A 20,064-nucleotide genomic window follows, 5' to 3' on the forward strand; every position below is an offset into this window, starting at 1 on the left:
TCAGAGGAATAACTACTTATACAAATTACTTAGATTATTGTTAGTATTACATTGACACCCAAAGGCAACATTTATCTGTTGTCTGCATTTAGTAATTGAATGGTAAATGGAAGCATGCATGTGCTCTTTCAAGAGTAATAATGCATCTTATTTCTAATAACAAGTCTTACTTTCTCAGAGAAAATATTTTTTTCTGCATTTCTTTCTCATATAGAAAAAAAAATGAAAAGAAAGTGATGGTAGTTTCTTTCCATTTTTACCTGGAGGACAGATTCATTTAAAGGACAAAGCAAGATTTAATCACTCCTACATTGCTGATGATTAACCAGAACTCTTGATTAATCAGAATATCATCAATGATCTGCTTTTAGCAAAAAATAAGAAAAAAATTCACAATTTCTAGCAATTATAGTAATGTTTAATTTCCATTATAAAAATTAATCACAGTTTCTTACAGCTTTTAAATTATTTAATTATGCATTTTAGTGATACATTCATGCATATTCTGAAATAGTGATTTGACTTCTTTCAAGTAAATTTCTTGTCTCATTGCTGTCCAGTAAAAGGTAACTTCAGGCAGTTCCGAGAGCCTAATTCTGCTGCATTGGAAACTGAAATTTGTATTGATTTCAGAAATAGCTCAATTGGCTACTTTTGAACAGATTGCTACTCCAAATAATCCAGACAAAGTAGATATTGCAACTGAATGGTGGAGTCATACCCTGTTTGGTTTGAGCTCTTGTGGATGAGAACTTCTGACAAGGTTTGCATCCATGACTGACTTCAAAAAAAGGAAAACTAGATGAATCACAGCAACAAAACTGGATAAAATTAATGTATTTATGTATATATGGAAGCAATTTATTTTTAAACACTATCTCTGGTATCTCGGAACATCTGACCTCTACCTTACTTCAATTTTTTTCTCTGCTTTTTCCTTTAAAGACATTATGAAAAAACCTAGTATCATTTTAGTCTCTGGATGTTTTATATCTGTCTTATAGTATACTATGGATACTGAAGTCCAGAATCATGTTCCATATTCATGTCTATGTTATACAGTGGCTTTCCAAAAGAAACATTTGCAGCACTGCAGCTGACACAGACCTGAATAAATAGTAATGAATAAAACTTTTAATGCAGTGTTTGTTTTGCAAATTTGCATGAAATATGCTCAGCATTTAAAAATTACATTTTGCAGTACTTCCTTCATGCCTTGTGTTCAATTGCAAGGCTATGTTTTTTTCATGCAATTTTGCCAAACTGGAATGTTCTTTGGGTTTTTTTTCCCTTGTTTCTCTGATATTTTCCTTTTTTTTGTTTTTTGTTTTTTGGGTTTTTTTTTTTTGTTTGTTTTTTGTTTGTTTGTTTGGGGTTTTTTTGCTAGAGAATAGTTTCTAAACCTATGTATGAGTGTTTTAAGTTAAATGTTCTTATAATTCTGATGTTCGCTGCAAACCTTTGACATTTGTCACAGAGCAAATCTGGGTCTAGGGATATTTTTTCCCCCTTACCCATCCTGTGATTTGCAGATCAAATATAGCCATGATATAATATTGCATAAATCATTGTTTACTTCCTTTGACCTGCATTACTTGCCATATTGTGTTCACACATAAACTCCAAAAGAATACAGATACTCAAACTTTTATTTTGCTTACACTGGTGCTGAAACACAAGCAATTTACAGTGCACTGGGAACAAAAGTGCAGCCTGCCTTGCCCTGTACTTGAAAGTTGGGTTCAAGGGGACACACTGGGGACCACAACCAGATTATTTTCTTTTTTAAATATTGGCCCAGCTGTAGCTAGGATTTGAAGCATCCTCACTGTGCTTGCAATGCTGGCTGCTGAAATGGATGGGTTAGCTTGGCTTGCTGTGCAGAGTGTATCCAGAACACACTGAGATCTTAGGCTTGGTTTTGGGCATTGTGCTTGAGCTTGCCTTGAATGAGCACCTTGGGGTCCAGCCTGAAGTCATGGTGCACATAACACACACCATGGAAGTCAGGACCCACATCACACTGCTGCTGTACAGCACAGATGGAGCTGTGAGGAGCAGGGAGGTCACGTTGTCAAGAAGCAGCTGATGTTAGGAAGCAAGTGTCTAGATATTGCAGATATACATGAGCTTACAGAACCTGCCTTGCTCTGGACCTAGCAGAGAAATTCAGGTGACTGTGAGGGCAAGGAAAAAAGGAAAGAAAGAATGATGTTTACACAACAGTGAAATTTTTGAAAAAGCGACTTTGCTAAAATAAAAAAAGCTAAATTTAGCTTATTTTTAGACTAATTTTGCATGCTTCTTGCTGTGAAACAAATGGTCATGACAAATCACACTGTTCTCACTAATGTTTGTGGGATATCAATGCAGAAGCTGACTGCATTCAAGTGACTAAGTACGCTATTTTAGCTTTGCCCCAGCAGCCAGATTCTCTATTGGTATCCTGCTGATGTTTCTTATAATACATAGATTGTGTCATACCAAGCATTTTTTTTGAGTGGGAGGGGGAAACATTTTATAATTCACTTGCAGAACCACAGTTCAATCCAACAACTGCTAATATCATAATCAGTGACTCTCTGCATTTGTAGATATCTCTCTCGAGAAATTAAATTGATTATCTTAGCACTTAAATATCCTCAGCACACATTTTGACCCATTGTTTGCAGTGGCTGTTACACTGAAGAATGTAGTGTTAATAGATCTTATGAAGTCAACAGTGACATCAGGAGTAGCATTTTGATCATTAGATGTACTCAATTGTTTCTGTTTAACTTTCCTGTGAAATCTGTATAGGGAAGGCTTTATTGTGAAATTTAATTAACATAAATGAAAATACAGAAATCTTCCATTCTTTTTACCTGGTACATAATGTAGTTAACTTGAAACTAATTGTGGGTATAAAAAGCATTCTGCTATGCAGAAGTAGATAAATTAGACATAGACTCTAGTTGTCATTTAAGTAGTTTGGGTTGCTTTGCAACAGATTTTAACTAGTTAGGACCTGATCTCAAGGTCCTAAGTTAAGGTCCTTGTTAAACTCACAGAATTAAAAAAGTCTCATTAACCTTAAAAGACTTTTTATCTTGTCCTTGTTATAGCCACATATCACACAGACAGCTTGCATTGAAACAAGAATGCTAGAACAAGTCTAATAACATTAAAGAAAATTCAAACTCTTAGTTTGTTATGAAGTTGACCACAGAAATGCTGTTTAGAATCACAGAATGGTTTGGGTTGGGAAGAACCTTAAAGATCACCTCATTCTAACTCCCCTGCCACAGGCAGGGACATCTTCCACTAGACCATGTAGGGACCTCAAAACCCCATCCAACCTGGCTTTGAACACTTTCAGGGATGGAATATCCACAGCTTCTCTGGGCAACCTGTTGCAGTGCCTGACCATCCTCACAGTCAGGAATTTCATTATAATGTCTAATCTAAATATACCGTCCTTCAGATTGAAGCCTTTCCCCCTTGTCCTGTCACTTCATACTCTTGTGAAAAGTCCCTCAGTCTTGCTTGTAGGCCCTCTTTGGGTACTGGAAGGTGCTCTAAGGTCTTCCTGGAGAGTTTTCTTTTTCACACTGAACGGCCCCAACTCTCTCAACCTGTCACCATAGGAGAGATGCTCCAGCCCTCTGATCATCTTCATGGTCCTCTCTGGACTTGCTCCCACAGATACAGTCTTCCTATGTCAGGGGCCCAGAGCTGGACAAGTGTTCCAGGTGGGTCTCATGAGAGGGAGTGGAGGGGCAGAATCATCTCCCTCCCTCATCCAGCTGGTCCCATTTCTTTCAATGGAGCTCAGGATATGCTCGGCTTTCTGGGCTGCAAGTGCACATTGCTGTGTCATTTGGAGTTCTCATCCACCAACACCCCCAGGCTCCTCGGGGCTGCTCTCAAACCATTCTCTTTCCAGCCTGTGTTTATGCTTGGGATTGCCCCAACTCCTGTGCAGGACCTTACAATCTGTCTTGTTAAATTTCATGAGGTTTGCACAGGGTCAACTCTCAAGCCTGTCCTGCTGGATGTTGACACTTCCCTCCAGTCTGCCCTGCAACTTGGTGTCGTTTGCTTAAAGATAAATGATGCCTCAAATTTTTTTACCTATCTGAAATGTATCTCACTTTACTGGCTTTCACTGGTTACACAATTTATTTGGTTCTGAGGAAAGGTTAACCTTTAATTGCTTTCTTTAGCAAGATTTAGTAAACAGGCTGATAGCATGGAGATGATCTATGCAAACAGCAAAGAAGGATTTCTTCAACCCATGTTGCCATGACAATTTAGATTTTTCTTGTCAACTCCTGAGAAGCTTCGAAGTAATTTCTTTAAAGCAATGAATCAGGGGATATTTTGGAAATTGAAGTTGCTCTCTTTTTAAAATTTAGTATCATTTAGCACAGTAAGGAACCTGACCCAAAAGACTGTAAGATCTACAAACAAGAACTATTGCAAAAAAATATAACATCATGTAACTCTCTTTGTGGATCTCTGATGATTTATATCAGCAGTGAAGCTGACTTCAGATGTGTTATTAAGTGTGGTTTTTTTTTTAACTATGGGATAATAATAAAAAGTTATCATAAAAATAAGACTGGATGATGAATAGTGGAGAGCTCAGCTTATAGCTGTCATTTTGATCCTCAAGACAGTATTTTATCTTGCAGTTATTTTGAGGTAATTAGATTACAGAAGGATTATTGAACAAAGATGGACGAAACATTTTATTTTTGTTACAGTTACAATTATAACATTAGTTCAATGAATGAGAAGTAAAAATAAAAAGGCTGTTGTCTGCATATTTGAATTGCTATCCCAGATAAGTCCCCTGTACAATGTTATTAGTAATCAAACTGAACTTCCCTCTTGTTATTTGTTTTAATTGAAATAGACTGTTTTGAAAAAGAACTAAAACTAGTCCAAATTAATTTAATTTACTTTAATTCCTAAGAAATAAATTACTGGCGTAATCAGGTATTTCTTAGGTTGCTGTTAGCACTGATGAAAACATGATAAATGGAAAGAAGATAATGGGAAATGCAGTTTCTGCTGGGAAAATACATTTCTCTGTATAGAAGACAAGAAAAGTAGCTCAGTAATGGTTTTCTTTTTAAAATGTTCCTGGCAGATGATGGTCACTGTGTTGGTGTAGTTTGTTTACCGCTTTGCAATAGATTTGAGATGAGTCATATCACATTAGAAGGAAAATTGAGAAGTTGTTTTGTCAAAGTGAATTCTGTTTTCCTTTTTTGTCATATATACTCAAATTACTAGTTCTCTTTAAACAGAGACACCTCATTTATTTTTAATAAGTGTTTATTCTTGTTGCATCCATAAATCTGAATTCCTGTCATTAGAAATGGTAAATACAGATATATACTTTCTATATATGGAATAAGGTGACTGAGCCAGAGCCTTCTGTCAGTTCACCTCATGCATCTCCTTTACACTATTTTATTTTCATGCTAGTTTGAACACAGTAATTTCAACATCTACAAGCACAGGTTTTTTTCTCAAGCATTTCTATCCTCTTGCCTTCAGAATGGGAGCTGACTGAATAAGGACTGTAGGATGGGTTCTCAAGATTTCATGTTGTATAGAGATTTTTATTTCTGTCCTAATACCTTACTGACTTTGTAAGTCCACTTTACTGGTAATGCATCTCAGTTTATCCAGAGTTTGGAAAAATGATACTTATCAGAATATTTGGTAAAGAAACAGACTTGTGAATGGAGTATTTACGATACATAACATACTAGGCGTTCAGAAGAAAAAAAACTCTTCTTTTTCAAAAATATTTCATGGAAGAGAAGATCCATTGGTTGAATAATATAACATGGCCATACTGAACTATAAAACATGTCTGAGCTCATTTTACCTGCAGAACAAGCTTTAGCACTAAGTTTAAGGATGCAGGGAGGAGGGCAGAAGGTACTGTTTGCAGTCAAGAGCCTAGATTGTAGTGCCAAATACCTGCAGTTCCACTGCCATAAGAGAAAATTGCAGATATCAGCAGTTTTAAACGTAAAAAAATTTGTGCTGTACTTAACTATTACACTTGAGAATTTTCAGAATCTGAATGCAATAGAGTGCTGTAAAGGAAATGAATAGACAACCATATTAAGCACTTACTACTGTTATCTCCTAGGTAGTATCTGAATTAAGCAGTTTCCAAACCTATCAGTGTTGTGTTATTGTTTCAGGAAGAAGAATTCCTCAAGGGAAGTTGAAATTTTTCTTTAAAACTGCTGGATTTAAGTAATTTTGTATATTAAAACAACAACCACAACTGAGAAAAAACAAATGAACTAACAACAACAACAAAAAACCCTGTAAACAAATGAAAAACCAACCTAGATCTGATGTAGCCTGGAACAAAATATTTGTGATTACAAAGCAAACAGAAATCAGTATTTGGATTGAAGCTGACTCAACCACTACTGTCTATACTTCATAATGGAGCCTGTTGTCCATGGCCAGAACTAAAAACAATCAGTTCCACCTCCACTTATATTTCCTCTATGAGTATTCATCATTTTTACATTCATCCTCCATGGATGGTAACTAGGTGCAGTTCCTTGTAGGTCCATTTTTCTTTCTAAAAAAAACGGCTGTTTATAAGTGGTTTGCAGGCTCTGGTGGAAGAAAAGTATATCCCCAGTTTTATCACTGTGGAATATGTACTAAACTTCTTTTGATATTGTGTATCCCTCTGCAGACTATATTTGCAGGGTGGATATATTTGTATAAGTATTTTGAATGTGCTTTGTCACTGTATTGGTTTTGTGGGGCCAAGTTTTGGTAGTTGGGATGCTGCAGGGGTGGCTTCTGTGAGAAGTTTCTAGAAGCTTCTCCCAACAGAGCTGATGCTAACTGGTTCCAAGATGGACCCACTGCTGGCCAAAGCTGAGCCCACCAGCAACAGTGGCAGAGCCTCTGAGAGAGCTTAATTAAGGAGAGAGAAAAAGCCTGTGCAATGGCAACTACAGCTGGGAGAGAGCAGTGAGAACGTGGGAGAGGAACAACTGCATGCCCCCAAATCACTAGAGAAGGAAGGGTAGGAAGTGCTCCAGGTGCCAGAGATTCCCCTGCAGTATGTGGTGCAGACCATGGTGAAGCATCTGTGACCTTGCAGCCCATGGATTTACATGGGGTAGCATGGAAGAGATCCCTGCCAGAGCAGGTGGGTGCCTGAAGCAGGCTGTGACCCTGTTGGAAGCCTACATCGGAGCAGGCTCCTGGAAGAACCTGTGGACCCATGGAAAGAGTAGCCCACACTGGAGCAGGTTTGCTGGCAGGATCCCACAGGCGACCCATGCTGGAGCAGTTTGTGAAGAAGTGCAGCTCATGAGAAGGACTCATATTGGAGAAGTTTATGGAGGACTGTCACCTGTGGGAGGGATCACATGGTGGGGCAGGGGAAGAGTGTGAGTCCTCCTCCTGAACTGACTGTAATTCCCGTTCCCCGCCCCCCTGCACCATTAGGGGGAGGATGCAGAGAAAATATCAGGGGTGAATTTGTGCCCTAGGAGAAGGAAGGGGTTGGGGGAATGTATTTTAAGAGTTGGGTTTCTTTTTCATTATCCTACTCTGATTTGATTATTAATAAATTAAAGTCTATGCTGCCTATGACAGTAACTGGTGAGTGACCTCTGCATGTCCTTATCTTGATCCGTGAACCTTTCATTATATTTTCTCTCCCATGTCCAAATGAGGATGGGAGCGACAGAGCAGCTTTGATGGGAATGTGCATCCAGCCAGGGCCAGTCTGGGACAGTCACATAACATTGGTACTTGCAGGTACAGGTAAATCAAAAGCATTTGTGCACTGTCTCACCAGCAGTTTGCTGCTCAGATCCACTCTGTTATACTGCTGTTGTCTTAGGTGTTGCTCAGAATGTGCACAAGAATTGGGTCCCCTGAGGGTAAAAACTCAATTAAAAAAAGAAACTACTCTTTGATTCTAGAAGGATAATGCACTGCCCAGTGTAAAAAAAAAAAAGAGCTGTTGTGGTGACAGACTGTGTCAGGGGAAAGATGAGCATTCAGCAGAGACAGCAGATGGAAATCATTCTTATACTTCATTGACATATTCTTCAGTAGTGCCACTGAAGAAGATAAGATATCTCAAAAAAGAACCTACATATGAAAAAATATGACAGCATTTAATGGGGTTTTTCAGTCAGGACTATTCCACTTTTTAAAATCAATACCTACTCTTGTCATTTGTCCTCTTCCACTCAATTTTTTTCTAGGATATTTTGTCTATGATTACATTTATTCTTAAAGTCTATTAGGCAATGATTTATTAATTTGCTTTTTTGTATATCCCAGCATATAGGGACCCATGATACACAAGATTATATGGACATAGAAAGATGAAATGGACAATGCGGACAACATTGCGACAGGAAATTCAAGTCTGGGAAATGTTATTTCTTTTATGACAAGTATTAAACAAAAACTCTTATCTTCTGAAGCTTAGGCCATGGGAGCTTCATGTTGCCCCATATTTTACAGACGACATATCTCAGATGACTTCCCTCGTAACCATCAATCATTATTCAAGGCTTTTTCTGATTTCCATTGCTGGCATTTATTTTAGTGGAAAGCAGTGCATAATCAACTTCCCTTTTTGCCACCAGTAACACAGTAATACTGATACAGTCCTACTAAGTAGAACTGGTATTATATCTCAAAACTTAAAGCATCTGCTGGCAATAGTCCTCAGTGGAAGTTCTGGTGCCACTGCTGTGGAGGTCTGATGTGGTCCCAAATAGTGACTGGTGCCCTCATGGGCATGGTAGTTCAGCTGCTAGGCTGACACAGGCTTTATGCTCACATGCTGAAAACCACGGTTTTCATCTTGTAGGACTGGGAGGGCTGGCACTATCAGATTTATATAATTAAACACTATTTCTCTGTCTTCTTCCCTTACTGTTTCTTTAAAATTTTATTTTTGCAGAGCTTATCTTTCTTGTTCCAGTCACTCTATTATTTCTTCTTTTGCTGAAGGAGTATAAGATATCTTCTTTATTATTCCCCAACATGGTTGTTTAACATTCTCAAGGAAGAAAATGCCCAGGGTCTAATCTGTGGTGACTCCTTCACTGGGGGCAGCTAGCACAAAGGCTGAGGATGGGCACAGGGACCTCTTAAGACCTGAAGGATTAAGTCAGGGACATAAACTGTGCCTAGATTTTGTGTATGTCCTACGAATTTGGTTAAGTTTCTGTCTTCACGTATTTAAACATGCAAAAAGTGTCACATCAAATCAGACCAAAATAACCTTTCTCTGACAATGGCCATTAGCAAATGCATAGAAAAAAAATTGCAGGAATCAAGATGTAGACAGGCCTTTATTTTAGCATCCTCTGGCCAGTTTAGAGATCTCTTAGCCAGAGGTTGCATCTATGTTCAACATCCATCAACAAATTTAACCTTCGTGAATCTGTTCTTGAACCTATTCATAATTCAGACTACCACACTATTTTCTGACAATCTGTTTTACAATTTAATTCCTGCTGTGTGGAAAAACACTGATTTTTGCTTGTTTTGAGGTTTCTACCTGCTCATTTTACTCAGCACTTCCAGCTCTTTAGAAATACTTCACCCAGCACAGAACTCTGTATCCAATAGATAGGAAGGATTTATGTGAATCTGTAAATTTCATACTTTTCCCATGTAAATGCAAAAAATCTATATGGATATTTAGAGTACCTATCTTCAATCAATACTAATACATGATTCCCAAGTGCATTTCTCATAATATTAATGATTATAATACTATAGTCAGTGCTGCTGATGCACTTAAAAGAGTAATAGTCTGTATTTCATTACAGACACCTCCCTTTATCCCTCAATCCTATTACCTAGTTTTAATTCTCATAATAATATTTTATTGTTTTCTTTCCAATAAATAGTAAAGACTTTACCCAGTGACCATCTGGATGACAGCAATGTTCAACATTTTGCCCTATGAGAGATTTCTGGAGGGACAACAGAGAAAACACTTGGAAAATTAGGTCCTGGTGGGAAATTAATATATCGAACCAGGTGCTTAGTGATCTAAGTACCTCTCCCACTGATGTTGACCTCCATGGAGTGTGTTTAGCACCTCAATGATAGTATAAGGTGACCTAAATAGTAGCTTCATCTTCCATATATGCTGTTTGCCCCTCTGTGGTCCAGTGTTTCACTTGTCACAAGTCATATCTTGATGGTGTTCTCTTTCCTGGAACAATAAGGAAAAAACATGGTGAAAACTGGTGTGGGAAAACTGGTGTGACAAATTTGTATGATGTGATGTGGTGAAGGACTGGATTTCTGTGAAGATTAGGGAAATGCTGCAAGCATTTCTGGTAGAAGAGGTTTAAGAAAAAGGCCATTATACTGTGGATACTGAAACCGTTTCAGACTTATAAATCATTTAATTTACCCCCTTTTAGGATGCAGATCTAAAACAAATTGCAAAAAAACACCACCAAAAAAACCATTGAAAATTCTGCCCCTAGATACTTAGCTCAACACTTAAAACATGCAAGATATTCTCTAAGCTCAAATCCATAGGTTTCCTGTTGCAGTTTCATGTTAAAAAATGTTACTGTCTAAAAAAGAATTGTTTCTCTTGTTTCCTAAGACAGCAGCTTTCATTCATGCATTTAAGAGGGCTATAGAGAATGTACAAATCCTGGCTTTCCTTTTTATTCTACCCCTTCCTCTCAGGACTGTCAGTGGAAAAACCCATCAGCATCATAAAAACAAAACAAAGTGATGCAAATAAATACTCAGCAAGAGCATAGCTGACCACTGTGAACAAGAAAGCGTGAGACAGAAGAAATAAGACTGTCTTTAATGTTAGCAAGTCTTCCATAACTGTTCTTTCTTCTTCATTGTGAAAGGCTCTGTTTCATTTCCATACAGGAGAAATTTCTGAATAATTCTGACAGAGTCTATTCAGGAAAAGGAGGCATTAATTACTCTCTTCCTGTGCAAACAAAACTATTGCTTATCTTTTGAGAAGGGGCAAGAACACAGGGTAGTGTGCACAGTATAGTACATGTACCTGAAAATTTCAGAAAATAAAAACCTGGTAATTATTCTAGTACAATATAATGGAATGCATAAATTCAAGATCTAGATCTGAGATGTGCTGAACTCTTGAGTTCCTAACTTATTTCATGGATGTTGTGGACACTTTATGCTAAATAAATACACAGAAGAATTTAGGTATCAAGTTTTCGCTTTATTGTGAAGATATTTACGTCTAACAATTGGATTTTATGGAGCTACCACTGAACAGGTCTTTAACCCCAAAACCAGACAAATTTACACAGGCTATTTTTCATTAAAAAATATCCTTTGAGCCTAAAATTGCATTTCTTGGCATACTGAGAATGGTTGCATACTGTGTCAGTTTGTATAGGACTGTTATTGAAGTCATTGTAATCTTCGATATAGATGGCTTTCCATAGGAATAAAACAGCTTGGCTGTCTTTAAATGCACCTGCCAACTTTGGCCTTATATAAGATATTTCTAGGGGTGGAAGTGGTGCCCTCTTACTTTCCCACAGTAGATAGAGTAATTTTACAGTTGGAGTGCTTAGCTACCTTATGAAAAATCTACATTAATCTACCTCTTTCTTTAGAAAATTAAAGCCTGTCTCGTCCTTTTTTTTTTTTTTTTTTTTTTTTTTTTTTTTTTCTTTCCTGGCATAATCCGTGACTGCCGTAGGCTCTCTCTCCTGTGTTGGAGTTTCCAGTTTCCATGAGGGTTTCCAGTTGAAGTTTCCTTTGGTAATAGAAGATTTGACTTCCAAACCCTGCTTAAAGAAAATCAATATTAAATATTAAAAAAGGTGCTGGAACAGGAACTGGACATCTACTGGTCCCCTCTTACATGAAGGGCATTAATCACCACATCAGAGTCATGCTTCTGGATGGGTTTCTGTCTTGCTCAGTGAATATTCAATTATTCTATGAAAAGTGGAATTGAAAGTAGTCAACTTGGAATACTGCTTTGAGCTTCATTTGGCAGTAAGTGCCTCAAAGATAAGTGCTGCAAAACCTATTTTTAGCTCATTTCTGGAAATAATCAATAGCTTTTATCACTAGGGACTTAACAACCACCAGGTTATGCCCATCACATAAGTCTACAGTCTTATAAAGAGAGGTAAGCTACTCTCATGGATTGATTAATTTGTCCCATGGTTCATATTTATTTAAAACCTAGGCAATTTTATTTTTCTAGTAAAAAGTCTGCAATGCCACTTAATTTGTATCTGCCACATCTCTGCTGGAATCATCATTGATATTTGAGAGATAAAATTTAGGTCTAGATGTAAAACTCCCTTTTTAAATTTACATGCATTAGTCTTACGGTGCCCAGTTCCTTTGGCAATGAATGTAGTATAAATACATTTGTGCACACGTGTCTCAGAGAGAGAGACAGAATTGAGTGATTTGAACCTCTTGTGGAGGCAGTACCAGAGTTACTGCCTATTCTTCAAGTTTTGTTCATTTTTTTCTAATAATGCAAAAAACTTTCCCTTTGTTTATAAATGCAGCAGTCCTAGCAAGTTCCTGCCACACAGGAAGATGCCATGTCTGGAATACTTCACCCTAACCCATTGAAGTTTAGCAGCTCAAGCCCATGACCTTGAACTTCCACCAGGGATTTCTGAAATACTAGAGTGATGTGCTGGCAATGTAATCCCTCACTTATCAAATGCAATGTTACATGGATTTTCACCTCAAGACACAAGGAGTCATGTAGTTGAGACTGGAGGACACAGATGTGTAAATTTATCACCATGTCCATTTCCCTCAGGATGACACATTGCATTTTGGCTCTCTATAAACAGAAAAATGCATTTAGAAAAGTTTTTGATAGCTATTTGCTATGCTAAGGAGTAAGGCACCCTTGAAAGTTCTTCCTCACCACCATGAATTTAATGTGATAAAAATATTTTTAATTTTACCATTCTATATTGACAACAAGAGTTTGTTCTATTTTACTATGTGTAGTAAAATGGCACATAGAAATGGGCATCCCCCCCAAAAAATCAAAACCCACATCACAACAAAAAAGGCATGATTTTATTATATTTGGGATCTTTTTCAATGAAACCATTTTTAAACAGCTAGTAAGGAACCCAGAGGGACAGAAGTCTATTTACTGAGAATTTAAACGATATCTATCTAGGAATTATTTTTTTCAGGTTGAAAAAAAGGAAATAAATCTTCAAAAAAATTACAGAAAGGCCAAGAAACTGTACATCAGTGAATTTAACAAGGATTGTGGGAAAAATTAAACTACCATAAGGAAGTGTGAAAGAACAGCTTGAAAATCAGTTTGATTAAGGATAACCAGCATAGATTCCGTCAGGGGAGGTCATGCTTAACTAACCTGATGGAATTCTTTGAAGATTTTGCTGCCACTGTAGATAAGGGAAATTCAATGGATGTAATCTACTTGTAAGCTTTGACAATGCACCACATCTGAGATTAATGGCTATGAGAAATAATCGTAAAAGTAGAGAAATTGGGATGGAAGCTAACTTAACTAGGCCACAAAGGAAAAATCTGAACACAGTTTCTGAGGATTCAGTGTTGGGCCTTCTGTTATTCATGATTATGTATGTCTGAGTGTAAATGACAGGGGGAGGGGGTAGAATTTGTAGCTTATGTGGAATCTAAAAGCATACAAAGGAGGGCAGAGCAATATGCTCATGTTCAAAATGTGTTGTATGCTCTATATAACTTCTTAGCAAAAACCCCCAGAATTTTACTGTGAGAATGCAGAATAATTAATATAGAAATACTAAACCATAGTGCCAAATATTCACTAAATAAAAGAGTCATCCAATATACTAAGCAAGTAAACAATCTGGGAATTATTAAGGATATAAACTGAAGTCATCAGCCCAGAGGAAAGCAGCATTTTAAAATACCAAGATGCAAAGATATTTTAGAACACAGAAAACATTTTCATGTTGGGATTCGTTGTAGGGAAACAAAGGATGTAAGGTCCCGGTAACTGTGAAAAATGTTACTGAATCTCAGGGCTTTTTCCTGCAAATCAGGAAAAATATATGATGTTTTCATTATAATCCGACCCAGGCGTTCTAGTCAAAATTAAGGTATTATTCTCTTAGGCTAATACTAATGGGAGAAAGAACCTTTCTGTGCTAAGGAGCTTATAATAAAAAAGGCTAACTATACAGGCAAGGCGAAAAAAAGACACAAAGAACAAAATAATTTATCCAAAGAATGTATGTGTCTAAATTTTGATCTAGGGTTCATATTTTGAGTCCCAAGTCAATATTTTATATAATGAGCTACATTATTCCTTTACAGGTATAAGGGTTTTGCTTGCCATGAGGTAGAAAATCTAGGTGATTACCTTTTTTATACATATATATAAGCTTAGAAATAGAAAATTCTTATTCTCCTTTTATTCAGGGCTTAACCTCAGTCACTGATTTCAGAGCCCTACCTAAATCTAATAAAGATTAGATTAAGTTCTTAAGGAGTCTTTATATTCCTTCCTAACAGAGTTTCAGAGCAAAAAGTACATATTCATTTTTTAGGGAAAATAATTAAATAATATATACATAAATAAGTTCAGTAGACTTTTGGTTTTATGTGACAAAAATGAGGAAAACAAAATTAACAAAATTTGACTGAAATTGTTATTTTTTGATTAAAATATTCTTCATTCATTATGACTTTTTTACACTCTGAGGTCTTCTAGAAAATAAAATTGTTCTCAGAAGATCAGCATTTCCCCCTAGTTATTGAAAGTTTCTTTCCTATATGACTCAGAGCTTTTAAGTTCATATATTTAATATTTTCTTTCATACATACATTCACTCTTACAGCTAGGACTATATCTGAAAAGAGACTTTGCTACTACAGCACAAGGAGCCCTGGTATCTGACTTCCTAACATCTGGTCACAAATCCTGAAACAAGTCTGTGAGATTCCTTTCTTGTTGAGGGAAAACCTAGGTATCTTGGAATAAAATCATAAATAGGCAGAGTGTTTGTAGACATAATAGATACAGTAGATTATAGATACAATATCCTCTTTCTCCTCTAGAAATGTTTCACTCAGCCCTGAGTGAAGGAGATCCTTCTTTACTACTAGATGTACTTCTACCACATATTCCTAGCTATCCTCTTGTCTTCCTAAACCATAAGACAAGAAATTATCACTCGAATTTTAAGGCTTGATAACGTGGAGGGTCCTACCTGTTTTTCATGCTGTTCAGTGCAATGCACTTACAGATCCAGCACCCTCATTGCTTCAGTACCTACATCTTCAAGGACAGAGGGAACAGACCAGAAAGTGCCTACATCGGGTAATGCTTCTTACCAGCCAAAATAGTCAGGCAACATTAGCATCTCCATACAAGGTACATTCAGTGGCTCTGCCCATACACCAAATTGCATGAAATCTCAGTCCAAGGCTGGCCGTTCTTTGCTCTGATAGCACAAAAGGTCCTGTCTGGTGGTAACTGTAGATCCTACTCCCAAGCCATTATCTTATTCTTTATATAGTTCAGGCTCATGTAAAACACTACTGATCTTCTGGTCTAAGCAAGTTTTGTTCAGTGTGAATTTTGCAATGAGAATGTGAGTCAAGGAAGGTATTTATGGCCTTAGTTCAGTAATGGTTCTGAACTGACTCACCTACTGTAGCTGTTGTAGTCACTATTAAGGAATTCACTGTCCATAGGGAAAGATGCTGTCTGAAGACAAGGAACTCCCAGAAACTTTTGTCAAGGACGTTTTCTGTGTCTGTCTCATCTCATGTCAATCCTGAACATAAATACAGGTAGGCTCAGGAGACACAGAACTCTTTTAGGGCTTATTTCACTGAGATGAAAATAGTTCAAAACTGATGCAGTTGATTTGGGAGAAAATAACAGTATCCTACTGATCTGGTGGGATTTCATGGAAAGTTTGAGACTGTAAAGCATCCTATAAACTTTTTACACTTGATATATGGAAGTCATTGGAAAAAGCTCAAGCCTCATATAGTTTAGGTGCTGCAAGGTTGAGGCAGAAATTTTTTCAAGACAGAGATTTGGGGAGTTGTTCCATTTAAACCCTCACCTTGTTTTCAGCAAAGAGGGTGCTCCCCTGCTGGCTCAGGGTGTGGGGCAGGACCCCCAAACCCATGAAGTGTGCAGAGGCAGCACTGCCAGCCACGGCCACACAGCCTGAGCCCAGTGGGAAGGCTGGAGCAGGGCTGGCAGGCAGAGAGGCCAATGGGGCACCAGAGGCTTCTTTCCTCCCTCCCTGCTCTGACATGCAGAGTCCAAGGGAGCCTGCAGGTGTGACTGCCGTGAAAGACTAGAACCTGATTTCGAAATAGTCAGCTTTGCTTTTGACTTTACTATAGATACAACTGGAGTTTTTGAAATGATCTTTCTCAAGCATAAAAGAGTGCATTTAAAATTTTCTGATTAGATAATGAGTAGTCCTTTTCTGAACCAAAAAGAAATCCAGGTTAACATCTTGCAGAACACTTTATATTGAATACTGACAGCAAAAGCTGTTTCTTGAAAAGAAGAAAATGAGTACATTTACTTGATGCAGTGTGTTATAGCTGAGTCAAGAAGAGGCATAATCTTTTCTGTTTACCATTTCTTTCTCTATATATTTATTCTGTTAACATTGAAGTCAAGCAAAACATTTTTTGTCTTTATCAATGTCTTGAGAATATCACCTGTGTTAGGCAGCTTATTAAACATTTGCTGCTCAAAACACACAGGTTTAGAGATCTGCCTTAGATATTTATATAGAAACAGGCAAACGACTTTCAGGTCATGCTCACCAACCATATTTAATTAAAAAAGAAAGTTGATAAATTGTTTTCTGTGGCAAGGCAGCACAAATGTAAAATCAGATTTCAAGTGAAGAGATCTGTTTATGTGACAGCTTTCCTGGCTTTTCCCAGTTAATATTCTTAAAGAAATGAGCAGCTGAAAAAGCCATAATATTATTTCACTTTACCTATCAAGGTCCTTAAGCTTTTGTAACTCATAAAAGTGAAGGTATCACAACAAGTTTGTTTAGGGACCAGAAGGTAATAAAATCTCACAGCACTTCTGCATGTCAATATTTCCATAATTTCCAAAACATGATTGATCACCAACAAAGATTTGTTGTGTGTTTTGTGTGGTCTATCCAAACATGAATTTTTATTTTTGATATCACTTAAATTATTTCTAAATTGTCTCAACTGATCCTATTGTTGAAAACAATTCTGACAGTTTCAGACATGCTGTATTCATATATGTGTGACTTTTTAGTTTGAGAATGAAAAAAAAAACCTCACTCTAAAATGCTTGAAGTAGAGCTATTGATTGTTTTCAGAAAATACTACGGTGAACTTATTTTCCCTTATGGGTTTTATTAAGATAACAGAATATCACTGGGTATCATATGACAGACTGGGTTAGATACCAAACAATCACAAAGTACAAAGGTGAGATTCCAGAGGCAAAAGTATGCTTACCAACTTGTTATCTCTTCATACACATTTTAAAGTTAACTTACTGGATAAAAAAGTAAACCTTTTGACCACTCTACAGAGAACAGCCACAGTGTCCTGTGGAGCTTGATGGATAATGAAGTAAATTTTTTAAGCATAGGATTTAGTGGTTATAAAATGTTAATCCATCTGGGTGGCTCAGGCATCAAAATCTTATTTTCAAAGTGATTTGAACATTTAGAGCAAGTCCTGTTAAAGGATCCAAGTGCTACAATGAGTAGAATCAAAAAACTCTCCCCAGGCATCAGACTCCCTACATTTGTGTAGGGAGCATCAGATGCCTCTGAACAGAGCCAAGCAGCAGTCGACTGAACGGACCACGTCCAGCAGACAGCAATTAGAGAATATTTTGGTCTCTCAGAACATCAGAGAATCACAATCCTTTTTTACAAGTCAGTTACAGAAACTTGCCCTGAGTCAGGATGCCTGAATGTTTTCTTTACAGAAGACCAGTCAAGGACACTTTTTAGAGAATTGTTACCAGAAGAGAAGGGAGTAATAGTGTAATCTTTACACAAACTGGATTAGTCCCAGAATATTCCAAGTGCAATTTCTTTTTGCCATAATGCATTTATATCTATATTTCCTCATGCCCATATAAGTTACTCTAAACGTTAATCTCAAGCTCAGAGTTGTGCTGTGATTTTTGTTTCCCATAAAATATTTTCACAGTACAGAAAAGAATTGAGAGTATCTTGGCTCAGTGAGGTGTATCTCGAACTTTGACAACTCATGTGGCAAGGACATTTTTTCTTTTAAATAATTATGGTTCTTTAAAAATAAATAAATCTTGGCAGAAGAACTGAATATTAAGTTTTTCCATTTCTTAATAAATGTCCAGGTTACCAACTAAATTTTCACATCATTCACTTTCCCAAGAGGAGACTGTCTATGTATGCCATACAAACTTAATCAACTTCAAAAGGAGAGGCTGAGGACATGCATTGTGTTTAGGATACCAGGAAAATGAGGAGATACGGATTGGAATCCCTCTGCCAAAGGGCTAATGTCCTGGCTGGACAGTGCTTTCATACCAGCAAGAAACTGCCTTTATTTTGTGTTCAGTCTGATCTGCTGAAATATTCTAACAGCACACATTAGATCATGCCTTTCACTTTACATGGATGGAGACAGACTTTCTATATTAATGTATTCTTTGAGATGGCAGATTCAAATGATGTTGAGTTTGCCCCAAGGCAGACCAGTATATACCTGGGGTACTCTCATGAGGAAAACATGGTGTTTAGAGGTGAGGTTCCAGCATACTAGTGATTAAGATCCTCTGTGGTGTTAGTCTTTTGATATTCTAATAACTTTTACTCAGTTTTTCATAGAATTGTAGAATGGTTTGAGTGGGAAGAGACCTTAAGGATCATTTAATTCCAACTCTCTGGCTGTGGGCAGAGAACCTTTCACTAGACCAGGTTGCTCAAAGCCCCATCCAAGCTGGTCTTTAATACTTCCAAAGGATGGAGCACCATCTCTGAGCAACCTGTTCCAGTGCTTCATCACCCTCACAGTTTTTAAAAGTTTTGTTTCTTTTGAGTCTCATATTTGCTAAATGTATTTATTTTACCAATCTGCATTGTTATTTATTCTATTTTTATACAACGTCAGCAGAAGTAGTTAGCAAATCAAAATACTAACTTCTTACAGTGTGTTATATTGCAATTAATGGATGTAATTGAAAATAATGAGCTCAGTTGATGTCAGTGACTCAATATCTTGTCTTAAGAATGGCCTGCTTGAGATACATCTAGTCAAGTTAGATATTTTTATGAGATTTTTTTTTTCCTGCTTATCATAGTTTTGAGTAAAAGTATTCTAGGTATGTAAATTACTTAGCCTACCTTTACATTTTTAATAGAATCTTTCTAGTTTGTAAATTAGCGTTGATATTATAATTTTACAATCATCATAGTACTCTAAAACCTGCCTATTAGCTAACCTGAGGCAACTGAATACCTTAGTTTACCTCAAATATGAGCTCAAGTCATAAATCAATACAGATCAGCTTCTCTAAGACTCCTTGAGAGTACATACAGGATAGCGATAACTTGGCTGATGTGGGAGTGATTGTTAAACTTGTTGTAACTTAATCAAATGCTCACTTCTCAGGTTGCACAATGATCAAGGCATTGTACTTATCCCCTTGTGCTAAGTGCCATCCATATTTAGTAACAGTATTATTAACAAAAGCAAGGTATCATTATTGCACGTGCAGTATCTTAGCTCTTTGTATTTGATTCCTTTGCTGAAGTTGTTTCAAGGCAGGGAGGCAGATTTCTGTGGGCACACTGCAAGAATGAGGGCACACTTTCACACAGCCTCTTGGAAGCCTGGCATGGGATGTCACGTTTCTATGGCACAACCCACAGCCGAGAAAGAAATGGCCTAAGCAAAAATGTAAGGTGGAAGCTTCTAAAGCACTATAAGCTATCCTATTATTTTAACAGAATATATTTGAAAACCCTTCCACAAATTCAAGCT

General features: G+C 37.1%; 1 protein-coding gene across 2 annotated transcripts in view; it reads left to right on the forward strand.

Moving 5' to 3' along the window:
* CSMD1 (CUB and Sushi multiple domains 1) overlaps window positions 1–20,064 on the forward strand; it is a 1,072,714-nt gene that overhangs the window by 5,436 nt on the left and 1,047,214 nt on the right. The gene's annotated exons all lie outside the window — the stretch shown is intronic.

The sequence above is a fragment of the Sturnus vulgaris genome, chromosome 3, assembly GCF_052056855.1.
Source record: "Sturnus vulgaris isolate bStuVul1 chromosome 3, bStuVul1.hap1, whole genome shotgun sequence".
In the NCBI taxonomy this organism is placed as follows: Eukaryota; Metazoa; Chordata; class Aves; order Passeriformes; family Sturnidae; genus Sturnus; species Sturnus vulgaris.